Here is a 13780-nt window from a genome sequence, read left to right on the forward strand (position 1 = left end):
AATTATCGCTATTGTAGGACATTGTTATTTGTGTCCATACATCAGTAGCAATTGCTGGATTGAGCTGCTCCACTGCGTCACTACTACTGGAGCCTCATACAAAAGCTAGCACTACCTACTACCGTGATTGAAGGACATTGCTATTTGTGTTCACACATTAGGAGCAATTGTTGGAGCTACATACACAAGCCAGCACTACCTACTACTGCAATTGAAGGACATTGTTACTTGTGTTCACACATTAGGAGCAATTGTTGGATTCAGCCGCTCCACCACGTTACTATCACTGGAGCTTATCAGTTGCCCTATTACAAGTGTTAGCTTATATATAACATTCATCAAGTTTTCCAAAAAGTGACCGTCACGATTCTTTTTATCCCTATATGTGGTATTTGTTATTATGTATTTTATCTTCTTATTCTATTGAAATGTACACGTGTTTAAAATTGTGATTTAATAAATGTTTTATTCTTATTCTATTGGTCCAAGTGTTGAGTGCTCGCCCTAATCTTGATTTTTCTTCACATACGCCATTAGAGGAGGGGTGTTCCTCTACTTTGGGCTAGTAGCACCTTATCCAGAACCCCGCCTGAGGTGAGCCACCATTCTTGAGTTTTTAATCTTATCTATATAATCACCCCCTGTGTGAGCTCCTTCAGACGGGATTATGGACATTTGGCACCATTTAGAAGCCAAAAGGTTGAGAGCTGAGACCTATAGGTTTAATGATACGAGAGATGCTCAGTCGGGAGATAGAAATATGTCAGATATTTTCCGTGAAGTAGAGGGACTTTTACAAAAACAGCTAAGACAACACTGGGAGATTAGGTCTCTCCAACAATATTTAGAGAATAATGACACACCCAAAGGCCTTTTATGCAACATAACTCCTGCCCAAGATTTAATCAGCGAGAAATTTGATGAGGAATGGAATGCCTTATTGGCCTCACATTCAGTGGCGCTGATCAAATTAATCATTAAAAGAAGAATGGAAATACTGGGCGACCTCAATGTTAAAATTACAAGTCTTAAAGAACAGATTGAGAAGCTGCCTAGGAATGAAGAATTTGAGAATTGGCAGGAAAGACTGTGTAGGGGTCTGGATAGGATAGAAAGTGAAATAATAAACAGAAAAGGGAAGAAACATCTGAACCCCCATAGGAATTATCAGACAGAAAATAGTAGGGATCACCCAAATGTATCTGAAGATAATCCCTTAAATAATAAAGATATAGAAGAAGAAAATCTACAAAATAGATATGCGGTAACGGTTAATAACCGTTATGATCAATTATCCAATCAACATTTTTTAGACCACACCCCAGCACATCACAAGACACGAATAAGACACAGAGAACACACTCCCCCAACACACATTCAGGAATCACCAACACACAGATACAACTTAAGGCACAAAAATCATTATCCAACACAGATTTCAGAGAATCACCAACACCACAATCCCCAAGGCAGAGATCACAATATATACCCCTCAAGGAATCAGAGGGACTCACGGAAGAATTACCACCAAGATTATACAGAGGCACGAAAAAAACCAGAAGAAGTTCTAGAAAGAACAAGATACCACAGGAGACACTAATAAATAAAAACACCACAATAATTAATTTAAGCTCAATGACTCTCACAACATCACAAATTAAACTATTAGAAAAAGGTCTGAAATTTGCGCCAACTGAAAAATTGGATAAATTTTCCGCTTATATAGGGATCCAAAAATACATTAGAAATATATGTTTAAAAAAACACTTCCTAAAAAATCCAATAATTAGGAATATACCCGCAGACCCGAGTAAACCAATATTGAAAAACAAATCCACATTTTTTCCTAGGAATGAAATCAGCGCAGAAATGGCCACCTTCCAGAAAAATGTGGAAGAGGACATACGCAAATTGAAAGTAGGACCCACATGTCAGAACAATTTGACAAAACAAGAACACTATGCTATCAGACAGTTACAAAAAAATGAGGCCATTACAATACGACCCGCTGATAAAGGGGGGGCAGTGGTCGTTCTTAATACAGTAGACTATAATGAAGAATGCCTACGCCAACTAACAGATATTGAGACATATTCCCTATTGAAAAACGATCCACTAGATGACTTTGAACAAGACCTAAAACTATTATGTACAAAAAGTCTGGAACTTACAATAATTTCGAAACAAGAACATGACTTCATTTTGGGGACACAGAGGAGACTACCGGTCTTCTACTGTCTCCCCAAAGTGCATAAAAGCCTAGATAAGCCACCAGGTCGACCGATAGTTTCGGGAATTGGTTCAATATCATCCAATCTGTCGAAATTCATAGACGTACAGATACAACCGGCTGTTAAGAAAACAGCTTCCTACATCAAGGACACAACCCACATTATTAAGACACTAGAGGAAATGCGAACTGAGCCAGGGTGGATTATGGGAACTCTGGATGTTCAGTCACTGTACACAGTGATTGACCATCAACAAGGTAGATTAGCAGTGGGGGAACAATTAAGGAGAGATGGAACAATGGATGAAGCATGTATTGATTTCATCTTAGAGGGTATAAATTATATTTTGACCCACAATTATTTTTATTTTGAAGGCAACTTCTATCTACAGAAGTGTGGGACCGCCATGGGAACCAGATTCGCCCCCAGCTATGCCAACCTTTTTTTGGCAGAATGGGAATATAATACCATCAAGCCCAGGCTGGGGGTGGATCTGGTCCTATGGCGGAGATTTATAGATGATGTCATTTTTATTTGGAATAAAAGTAGAGAGGAATTAGATTCTTTCTTGCAAGAAATTATTCAAAATCAATTCAATTTGAGATTCACCGCAAGTATTGCAGAGGAGACAGAATTTTTGGATCTGAAAATAAAATCAGCAGAACAAAGATATATATGCAATACATTCTCGAAACCTACCGCAAAAAACAGCTTCATACAGTTTTCGAGCTGTCATCTGCCGACCTGGCTGTTAAATGTGCCATATGGCCAGTTTCGCAGAATAAAAAGAAACTGCACACAGGACGATGATTTTGAGGTAGAAGCGATTAAAATGAAAGATCAATTCATGGAGAGACAATATCCCGAAAGGGTGATTAATTCAGCCCTAGAAAAAACTAGAAAATTAGATAGAAGTACCTTTTTCAAGAATAAGATGGACAGGACTGAGGAATCACAAGATAACGAGGCTATTAATAATAAAATCATTCTCCCATTTAATAATAGCCACAAACGATTACAGAAAATCATTAAAACCCACTGGCATCATTTGTTAAGTGACAAAAAGATAGGACATCTATTAGCAACTACCCCGGCATTAATATTCACCAAGGCACCTAATCTAGGCCTAAAAATAGCCCCATCAATTAAAACATCTAAAATAATGAAAAAGGAGAATACAATTTTGGGCTCCTGGATGAATTTAAAAGGTTTCTTCAAGTGTGGGAAGTGTATGGCGTGCAAGGTCAACCCCACACCTAGAAAAACCACTAATATCTCCTCATCACAAAATAAATTTATGTGGGAGATCAAGGATTGCCTAACTTGCAACACGCCAGGAGTTATCTACCTCATCCAGTGCCCTTGCAGGAGACAGTACATAGGAAGAACGAAACGTCCCTTGAAAACCAGGCTGGCTGAGCATATAGCCAACATAAGGAAAGGGTATGATAAGCATTGTCTATCAAAACACTACAAAGATATACATAATAAAGATCCCTCCGGCTTGGTTTTCACGGCACTGGAGAGGGTAGACAAACACTGGCGTGGGGGAGATTACATCAAACAAATGTCTAGGATAGAATCCAAACATATATACCAGTTTGGATCTCTGCTGCCAGTGGGTTTGAATGCTGACTTGGAGATTTTTGGATTCTTGTAGACTGGGTGCCCCCATTCTGACTCTTGCGACCCAGTCAGGCCGTTTATCGACACTGTGTCGCAGACTCAGTTGTGGGCCCCCAGTCCCATACACATCTAGCCAATGAGATACAGCCCAACCACCAATATCTGTACATCTGATATCTACCTGAATGAGCGTTTTTTTAAAAAATGGGCTTGCAGACCTCTCTCTCAACCTTTTTTATATATATTTTTACATTTTTATATTTTTACATTTTTAAAGATGTTTTATGTAATGTTTGACAATTGTCTTTCATTGAGATATCGCACCATTCACATTATCCAAAACATAGATTACATATTTTCCTATATTTGGTAACCATATTAGATTTTAAACGTATATATATATTTGGTAAACATATTAGATTTCAAATGTGTATATATATATATATATTTTATATCTGTGGTTTTATTTATGTTTTGTATTATATAGGACAGTGCACAAGCTAGGTTTTATCAATGGTGTCTATTTATGTTGTGGTTGCAGTAAAATGATACCATTTTGTGCTATTTATACAATATAATGAGTATATCTTTTTCAAGCAATATGTAACTACAAATTGGACCTCTGTAGGACATGTAGAATATTATGAGCAATGTATAGCAAGAAAAAACGCATATGTGTAAAAAAAACGCACTAAAAACGCCGGAAAAACGCAGGTGATTTACTTCAGCTGTAGTCAATCTAATGATCCAGGATTTCAGGCAAGCTGTGGATATAAAAGGCGGAGTAAGACAGGTGTTGCAGTACCACTGACGAAGGGAAGGAGTTCCCGAAACGCGTCTGGGCCGCACACCTGTCACAGAAAGACCTCCGCACTCTACGCATGGCCATGCAAATATAATCTAAATCGGAGAATATGGATTTCTAGGACGCCAAGCACAGAATCTGCCAAACAGCGCTTTGTGCTGTCCAGGACACTTACTGCTTCCGTAATCCCGCGAGATCTGGAGACAGCAAACCTTAGCAGTCACCATCCAGACGCCGGGATTATCCACCTGCAACGTATCCACCGCACACGTCCACAGAGACGGCCTCGCTATCGATCAAAGAGGAAGGTAGGAATATTACCGCTGCAGTTTGTATGCGACCCAGCATACTATTGAATGTGTACGGCTACTATACTGAATTATCGCTATTGTAGGACATTGTTATTTGTGTCCATACATCAGTAGCAATTGCTGGATTGAGCTGCTCCACTGCGTCACTACTACTGGAGCCTCATACAAAAGCTAGCACTACCTACTACCGTGATTGAAGGACATTGCTATTTGTGTTCACACATTAGGAGCAATTGTTGGAGCTACATACACAAGCCAGCACTACCTACTACTGCAATTGAAGGACATTGTTACTTGTGTTCACACATTAGGAGCAATTGTTGGATTCAGCCGCTCCACCACGTTACTATCACTGGAGCTTATCAGTTGCCCTATTACAAGTGTTAGCTTATATATAACATTCATCAAGTTTTCCAAAAAGTGACCGTCACGATTCTTTTTATCCCTATATGTGGTATTTGTTATTATGTATTTTATCTTCTTATTCTATTGAAATGTACACGTGTTTAAAATTGTGATTTAATAAATGTTTTATTCTTATTCTATTGGTCCAAGTGTTGAGTGCTCGCCCTAATCTTGATTTTTCTTCACATACGCCATTAGAGGAGGGGTGTTCCTCTACTTTGGGCTAGTAGCACCTTATCCAGAACCCCGCCTGAGGTGAGCCACCATTTTTGAGTTTTTAATTTTTTTTATTTGTCTTAAAGGAGTGGCACCTTCAGGTGTGAATGCACTTCTATTCTGGGAGTAGCATTCATGTGCACTTGTGCCCCACCTATCTAATAGGCGACCTTGATTAAGGTGGTACATACAGGGAGTGCAGAATTATTAGGCAAGTTGTATTTTTGAGGATTAATTTTATTATTGAACAACAACCATGTTCTCAATGAACCCAAAAAACTCATTAATATCAAAGCTGAATATTTTTGGAAGTAGTTTTTAGTTTGTTTTTAGTTTTAGCTATTTTAGGGGGATATCTGTGTGTGCAGGTGACTATTACTGTACATAATTATTAGGCAACTTAACAAAAAACAAAAATATACCCATTTCAATTATTTATTTTTACCAGTGAAACCAATATAACATCTCAACATTCACAAATATACATTTCTGACATTCAAAAACAAAACAAAAACTAATCAGTGACCAATATAGCCACCTTTCTTTGCAAGGACACTCAAAAGCCTGCCATCCATGGATTCTGTCAGTGTTTTGATCTGTTCACCATCAACATTGCGTGCAGCAGCAACCACAGCCTCCCAGACACTGTTCAGAGAGGTGTACGGTTTTCCCTCCTTGTAAATCTCACATTTGATGATGGACCACAGGTTCTCAATGGGGTTCAGATCAGGTGAACAAGGAGGCCATGTCATTAGATTTTCTTCTTTTATACCCTTTCTTGCCAGCCACGCTGTGGAGTACTTGGACGCCTGTGATGGAGCATTGTCCTGCATGAAAATCATGTTTTTCTTGAAGGATGCAGACTTCTTCCTGTACCACTGCTTGAAGAAGGTGTCTTCCAGAAACTGGCAGTAGGACTGGGAGTTGAGCTTGACTCCATCCTCAGCCTGAAAAGGCCCCACAAGCTCATCTTTGATGATACCAGCCCAAACCAGTACTCCACCTCCACCTTGCTGGCGTCTGAGTCGGACTGGAGCTCTCTGCCCTTTACCAATCCAGCCACGGGCCCATCCATCTGGCCCATCAAGACTCACTCTCATTTCATCAGTCCATAAAACCTTAGAAAAATCTGTCTTGAGATATTTCTTGGCCCAGTCTTGACGTTTCAGCTTGTGTGTCTTGTTCAGTGGTGGTAGTCTTTCAGCCTTTCTTACCTTGGCCATGTCTCTGAGTATTGCACACCTTGTGCTTTTGGGCACTCCAGTGATGTTGCAGCTCTGAAATATGGCCAAACTGGTGGCAAGTGGCATCTTGGCAGCTGCACGCTTGACTTTTCTCAGTTCATGGGCAGTTATTTTGCGCCTTGGTTTTTCCACACGCTTCTTGCGACCCTGTTGACTATTTTGAATGAAACGCTTGATTGTTCGATGATCACACTTCAGAAGCTTTGCAATTTTAAGAGTGCTGCATCCCTCTGCAAGATATCTCACTATTTTTGACTTTTCTGAGCCTGTCAAGTCCTTCTTTTGACCCATTTTGCCAAAGGAAAGGAAGTTGCCTAATAATTATGCACACCTGATATAGGGTGTTGATGTCATTAGACCACACCCCTTCTCATTACAGAGATGCACATCACCTAATATGCTTAATTGGTAGTAGGCTTTCGAGCCTATACAGCTTGGAGTAAGACAACATGTATAAAGAGGATGATGTGGTCAAAATACTCATTTGCCTAATAATTCTGCACACAGTGTATAGCTGTGTGTGCTCCTCCTCTCATTGGTTGCTGATGCACACAGATGTAATTAGGAGCAGCACACTATATGTGCAGGGTATGCTCTCCTAAATATAGATGCACAACTGTATAGGTAGGTTTAGAGTAGGACCTGCCTGACAGAGAACATCGTGGTCCTGGGTCGGTGGACACAGATGTGTTTTGATCAAAATATATTGGCTAAGAGTCTCAGATTTTGGCACTAGAGTGAGGGCCTTTACCTGTATTATGCTTGCATCTATTGTTTCAGTGCACTATTTTCTGTGACTTTATAAATGTAGCCATGCACATCTGCATATTTACTATCATATTGTGCAGGATATTTTGTATCTTTTTTCCGTGATTTTTTTCATACCTGGTTATGGTTTTAGAATGTTTTCTACCAAGCCAGAAATATTCTAAGTTACTTTTCCAATACCAGAAATAAATGGTCTTCCTGAGTTACCTTCTTTGTATATTTTAGGTAACATGTAAAAGATACCAATTTTGAAATTGTCTGGTATCAGGTCCAGTAAAGTGGATGATGCGAGGCTAAACCCATTTATGATATGTATTCTTTCCATTATATGTTTTTTGTGGGGACTTCTTTGAGCAGGGTGTAGTATTTTGTGTTAGAGAGTTATCGGTATGCCTCCTGGATGTAATCGACTGTATTCATGATCACTTTAGATCAGGGGTGTAGCTAAAGGCTCATGGTTCAGCTTCGGCCCCCCTTCCCTCAGTGCTTTGTGGCCAGGGGCAGGGAAGCACATTGTCTTCGTGCTGCCTGAGGCAAAAATTTAAACAGCAACCCACCTCCCCTATGCCAAATTCTTGACCTAAAACCTTCCCTCCAGCCAGAGGTGTAACTTGACCACCATGCATTTCCTATAATACCAGTGTCTTCTTATGTGGCCCAATAGTCTTTTGGACCCCCTCAGGCTCCTGGACTGATACATCTACACCCCCTATAGCTAGGCCCCTGCTTCAGATCCTCCTTTATCTGCAGGTCTGATTTTTTTTAAAACCAGGTATGATAAATCAGGGCAAAAGTATAAGTGCCTCCAGGGGTATTTTACGACATAGAACAAAATACAAATAAACATCTCATGCCAACCAAAACTGCTGTGATCACCGGCCTGTTCATGAGACACTATATATTATAAATTAAAATGATTGTTAAGTACTGTATTAGGAAAGCTATTTTTATTATATATTTTTAACAAGTGAGACATTTATTTATTAAATGTGTGATGCTACTTTTGTAGCATAAAAATGTTGCAATTGATGGTGAACGGCCTGCATGACTGCCTGCATCATCCTGCGCCACTTTCAGAAGTAGAATTAAATTTTGGTCCAGTTTTCACAGTAAACCTCTGGACACTCCTTTTTGACGTGATGATGTAGATGTTCTGCATCGCATCTTCTCCCACCCTCCAACCTCAAATAAAAACTATTTTAGTTGTATAAAGTGTATTAAATATGAGGCCAGGGCCTTATCGGATTATGTAACATTCACATTGGAACTATGTATGATTGATAATAAATCTCGGTCAAGACCCTCATTTAGATTAAATCCCTAATGGATTTAGACATAGACATAGAATGTGTCGGCAGATAAGAACCATTTGGCCCATCTAGTCTGCCCAATATACTGAATACTATGAATAGCCCCTGGCCCTATCTTATATAAAGGATGGCCTTATGCCTATCCCATGCATGCTTAAACTCCTTCACTGTATTTGCAGCTACCACTTCTGCAGGAAGGCTATTCCATGCATCCACTACTCTCTCAGTAAAGTAATACTTCCTGATATTACTTTTAAACCTTTGCCCCTCTAATTTAAAACTCTGTCCTCTTGTAGCAGTTTTTCTTCTTTTAAATATTCTCTCCTCTTTTACCTTGTTGATTCCCTTTATGTATTTAAAAGTTTCTATCATATCCCCACTGTCTCGTCTTTCTTCCAAGCTATACATGTTAAGGTGCTTTAATCTTTCCTGGTAAGTTTTATCCTGCAATCCATGTACTAGTTTAGTGTATCTTCTCTAAACTCTCTCCAAAGTATCAATATCCTTCTGAAGATATGGTCTCCAGTACTGAGCACAATACTCCAAATGAGGTCTCACTAGTGCTCTGTAGAGCGTCATGAGCACCTCCCTCTTTCTACTGGTAATGCCTCTCCCTATACACCCAAGCATTATGCTAGCATTTCCTGCTGCTCTATGACATTGTCTGCCTATCTTTAAGTCTTCTGAAATAATGATCCCTAAATCCCTTTCCTCAGATACTGAGGTTAGGACTGTATCACAGATTTTATATTCTGCTCTTGGGTTTTTACGACCCCAGGTGCATTATCTTGCACTTATCAACATACAATTTTAGTTGCCAGATTTTTGACCATTCCTCTAGTTTTCCTAAATCCTTTTCCATTTGGTGTATCCCTCCAGGAACATCAACCCTGTTACAAATCTTTGTGTCATCAGCAAAAAGACACACCTTACCATTGAGGCCTTCTGAAATTTCGCTGATAAAGATATTAAATAATATGGGTCACAGAACAGATCCCTGAGGTACCCCACTGGTAACAAGATCATGGTCTGAATATACTCCATTGACTACAACCCTCTGTTGTCTGTCCCTTAGCCACTGCCTAATCCATTCAACAATATGGGAGTCCAAGCACAAAGACTGCAATTTATTGATAAGCTTTATATTTGGGACAGTATCAAATGCCTTACTAAAGTCTATTGGATAACCATAAAATTATGGAACAGCAGATTATCCGTTTTTGGGATATTAATTACAGCTCTGTGAAAATCCAGTTGGGATGCCCTTAATGCCTTCATGAGGGGCCTATTTATCAGTAATATATCTAATTTGAGAAAGGGCTATGGTATTAGAGAGAGGGAATTAAAGGAGCTAGCTTTGGTTGCTATGGAGGAATTCTCTAGAAATAAAACGGGAAAAAATAGTGACCTCATGGAGAATGCCACTCAGAATTTCTTTTGGATAAGGCACAGCAGAAGTTTTTTTTTAAAGGACAGAAACATTTTGTTGAATCGGGCTGACCAGGGAAATTGTTAGCCAGGGTGGTCTCGAATCAGGAGCAAAAACAACAACAAATATTAAGTATTCGTTCTTCTGAAGGTTTAATTACAGACGATCAAGAACTTAAAAAATGATTTTTTGTTAAGTATTTTGCGGAGTTTTATAGCAATAAGACAGGATTATCCAAGATTAAATTATGGATTCATACTTGGATTCTATGTCCCTACCAGTCCTAACGGATACTCAAAGATAATTTCTTGATCAGGAATTCTCTATGCAGGAGTTGGATGCTGCTATAAAAGCTTGTTCGGGAAATTCCACCCCTGGTTCAGATGGATTTCCATATGAGTTCTATCACAAATATAGGGGGGTTATCTTCCCTTGTTTATTGAAGGTATTCATGGAATCAGTGGAGAATGGTACTCCTTCTGAAATTATGTCAGAAGCTGTAATAACACTAATCTTAAAAAAAGGTAAAGATCCCTTAGATATTGAGGCATATAGGCCAATTTCTTTATTAAATACAGATGTAAAGCTTTTTTCAAGGATTCTTGCCACTAGGCTTTCTAAGGATATTACATCAGTTATACATCCGGATCAGAATGTTTTTTTTTCCCAATAAGGGTACGCATTATAATATTCATCGGTTATTTGCGAATATACAATCATCGTAGTGTCTTCTGCTCTATCCTGTCTCTTGATGCCTCTAAGGCCTTTGACAGGGTGCAGTGGAGATTCCTCTGGAAGGTGTTGAACAAAATGGGATTTGGAGCAAGGTATATAAATATGATTAAGCTTTTGTATAAGTTTCCAAAGGCTAGGTTGAATATTAATGGGGTCTTGACGGATAGCTTCTTTTTGACAAGGGGCACCCGTCAAGGATGTCCACTCTCCCCATTACTATTCGATATATATATTGAGCCTCTTGCGGCAAGAATAAGGCAAGACTCTGTGATTGAAGGGTTTGGAATATTGAGAAGGGAGGATCGTGTTTCTCTATATGCAGATAAAGTTTTTTTTACAAAATACTAATGTTACGCTTCCAAGAATTATTCATAGTTAATTCTTTTGGTGAAGTATCAGGCCTAGATATTAACTGGTCCAAAACTACACTTATGTCTTTAGATAGCTTTCAGTAGTTTAATGGGGGGCTTTCAAATACTTTGAAGATCATTGATTCATTTGAATATTTGGGTATCACGATATCTCCTAGGATTGATGATTTCCCACTCCTTATTTTGATCCCACTGATAACTAAAACGAGAGCCAAAATTGAGACCTGGCTTAGACTTCCCTTATCTAGAGCCGATAGAGTATTTCTTATCGAGATGGTGATCTTACCTCAGTTTTTGTATATTTTGAGGGATTCCCCAGGATGGATTGAGGATAAATTCTTTAAACTAATTGAGAAAATTACTAAGGATCTAGTCTGGGGCAGAAAGCATGTAAGACTTAAACTGGAGTATTTTTATAAACCGATATAAAAGGGAGGTTTGAACCTTCCATACTTTAAGGGTTATTTTATAGCCGCACAGATGTGGTCATTTTGTCAATGAAAGTAAAATCCATTATGTAGGTGAGGCAATCTCCCTTTGATAGCATATTCACCTTATTGGAATCCGGCCAATTATCTATTATACAAGAAGATTATAGAGAGGCTAGAAAATTGTTTAGTAACTCCTGGTGTACTATTTGATGTTGGTTGGGTATTAAGGGATTTTTGGTTTGTACACCCCTTTGGTATAATCATTTCCTACAGTTTTTAGATCAACTGGCCGGGGATCAGTACTGGTAGAAAAAATAATATTATTTATGTTTCACAAGTAGTGAGGAATGGGGAAGTACTTTCACTTTTGGAATTAGCACAAAGTCAGTATATAATAAATTTATATTGGTTTAGGTATTTTCAGTTACGTTCGACACTGTATAGTATTAAGAAAAAACTTGGGTTACAGGTAGACACCTCTACACCTTTAAATGAGGTAATGGGGACTCTAGGTGAAAAGTTTAAGATTGTTCAATTTTATAAATTACGGTATTAGTTAAAGCACTTTTTAAGAATATATCTCTCCTGGTCAAAGAGTTTGGGGAGCTGATTGTTCAGCTCTATGGCGAATTGACTGGGAGAATATATTCTTTAATTTGAGACTAGGGTCTCACAATCTTCATCATGTTGTAGTCCAATTTAATATTTTACACAGAATATATGTTATGCCACTCTGGCTTAATAAATGTGGGTTAAGGAATACATCTAATTGTCAATGGTGTGACTCACCTGGTGCAGATTCTTTGCACATTTTTTGGTATTGTGCAGAACTTGAAGAATATTGGCAAGCAATCGATAATTTTATTACTCAAAAACTGAATGTAGTCATTCCCTTTAGCGCGGAATGCTGGATATTGGGTGAACTTTCCAGAGTAAATTGTCACAAATATAGGATGACCCTCTTGATAAGGGTAATGTTTTTGGCAAGAGTCTTGATTACACAGATGTGGTTTGCACGCGATATTCCAAATATCACCATATGGCTTAATTTAGTCAATAAGATTAGAAATTATGAAAAGGTTTTCTATAAACAAAGAAAAATAGAGGAAAAATGGACTAGGATTTGGGGAGAGTGGAAATGTAAAATTGTCTTGTTCTGATTCCTCCTCGCTCAGAGTGACGCATCACAGTTGGGTAGGGGGGAGTTGTTGGGGAGGGTATTTAAGGGTGGCTTTAAAAAAAAAAGGGAATAAATGTAACAATGATGAAGTCGTGATTTTGTATACCATATTCTGTTTGATTCCTAATAAAAAAAATAAAAAAATTGGTCCAGTTTTCCTTGTAGATCACTTTTCTGATACATTTTATGAAGTGAGGCACAACAAGTTGCAACTTCACACCAGGCATCCAACAGGTGTACTTGAATTTATTTGCTGTGTGCCATTGTCATAAATTTTGCACAGATATACATAGTAACTCCACTCTAAAATCAAACCTCAAATATAACTGCAATAATTAATTCCTTCCTAAATAATTCATTTGAAAAAAGGTTTTTCACTTTTTACAGTTTATCCCAAATAAAGCTAAAAAAACATCTAAAACAGATTATTAAGCTGTTAATAGGGCTGTTAAACCAACACATGCTCTACAAAAGGGCTGGTCATTGAAGGATTAATCTTTTAACCCTAAGGGCTGTTCATACGAGCGGATGCCATGCGTGTCATCCGTGCGTGTAGTAAAAAGATCACAGAGAGGCACAGAGCATTATCAATCATGTTAATGCTCAGTGTCTCTGCTGTTCGGTGCGGGGCTTGGCTGTCATTCACGCTGCGGATGAGATGCACGGCATCCACATGTGTGAAACAGCCCTAAGAGGACCCTGCGATTTTCCATTTTTG

Source organism: Bufo bufo, chromosome 2, assembly GCF_905171765.1.
Source record: "Bufo bufo chromosome 2, aBufBuf1.1, whole genome shotgun sequence".
In the NCBI taxonomy this organism is placed as follows: domain Eukaryota; kingdom Metazoa; phylum Chordata; class Amphibia; order Anura; family Bufonidae; genus Bufo; species Bufo bufo.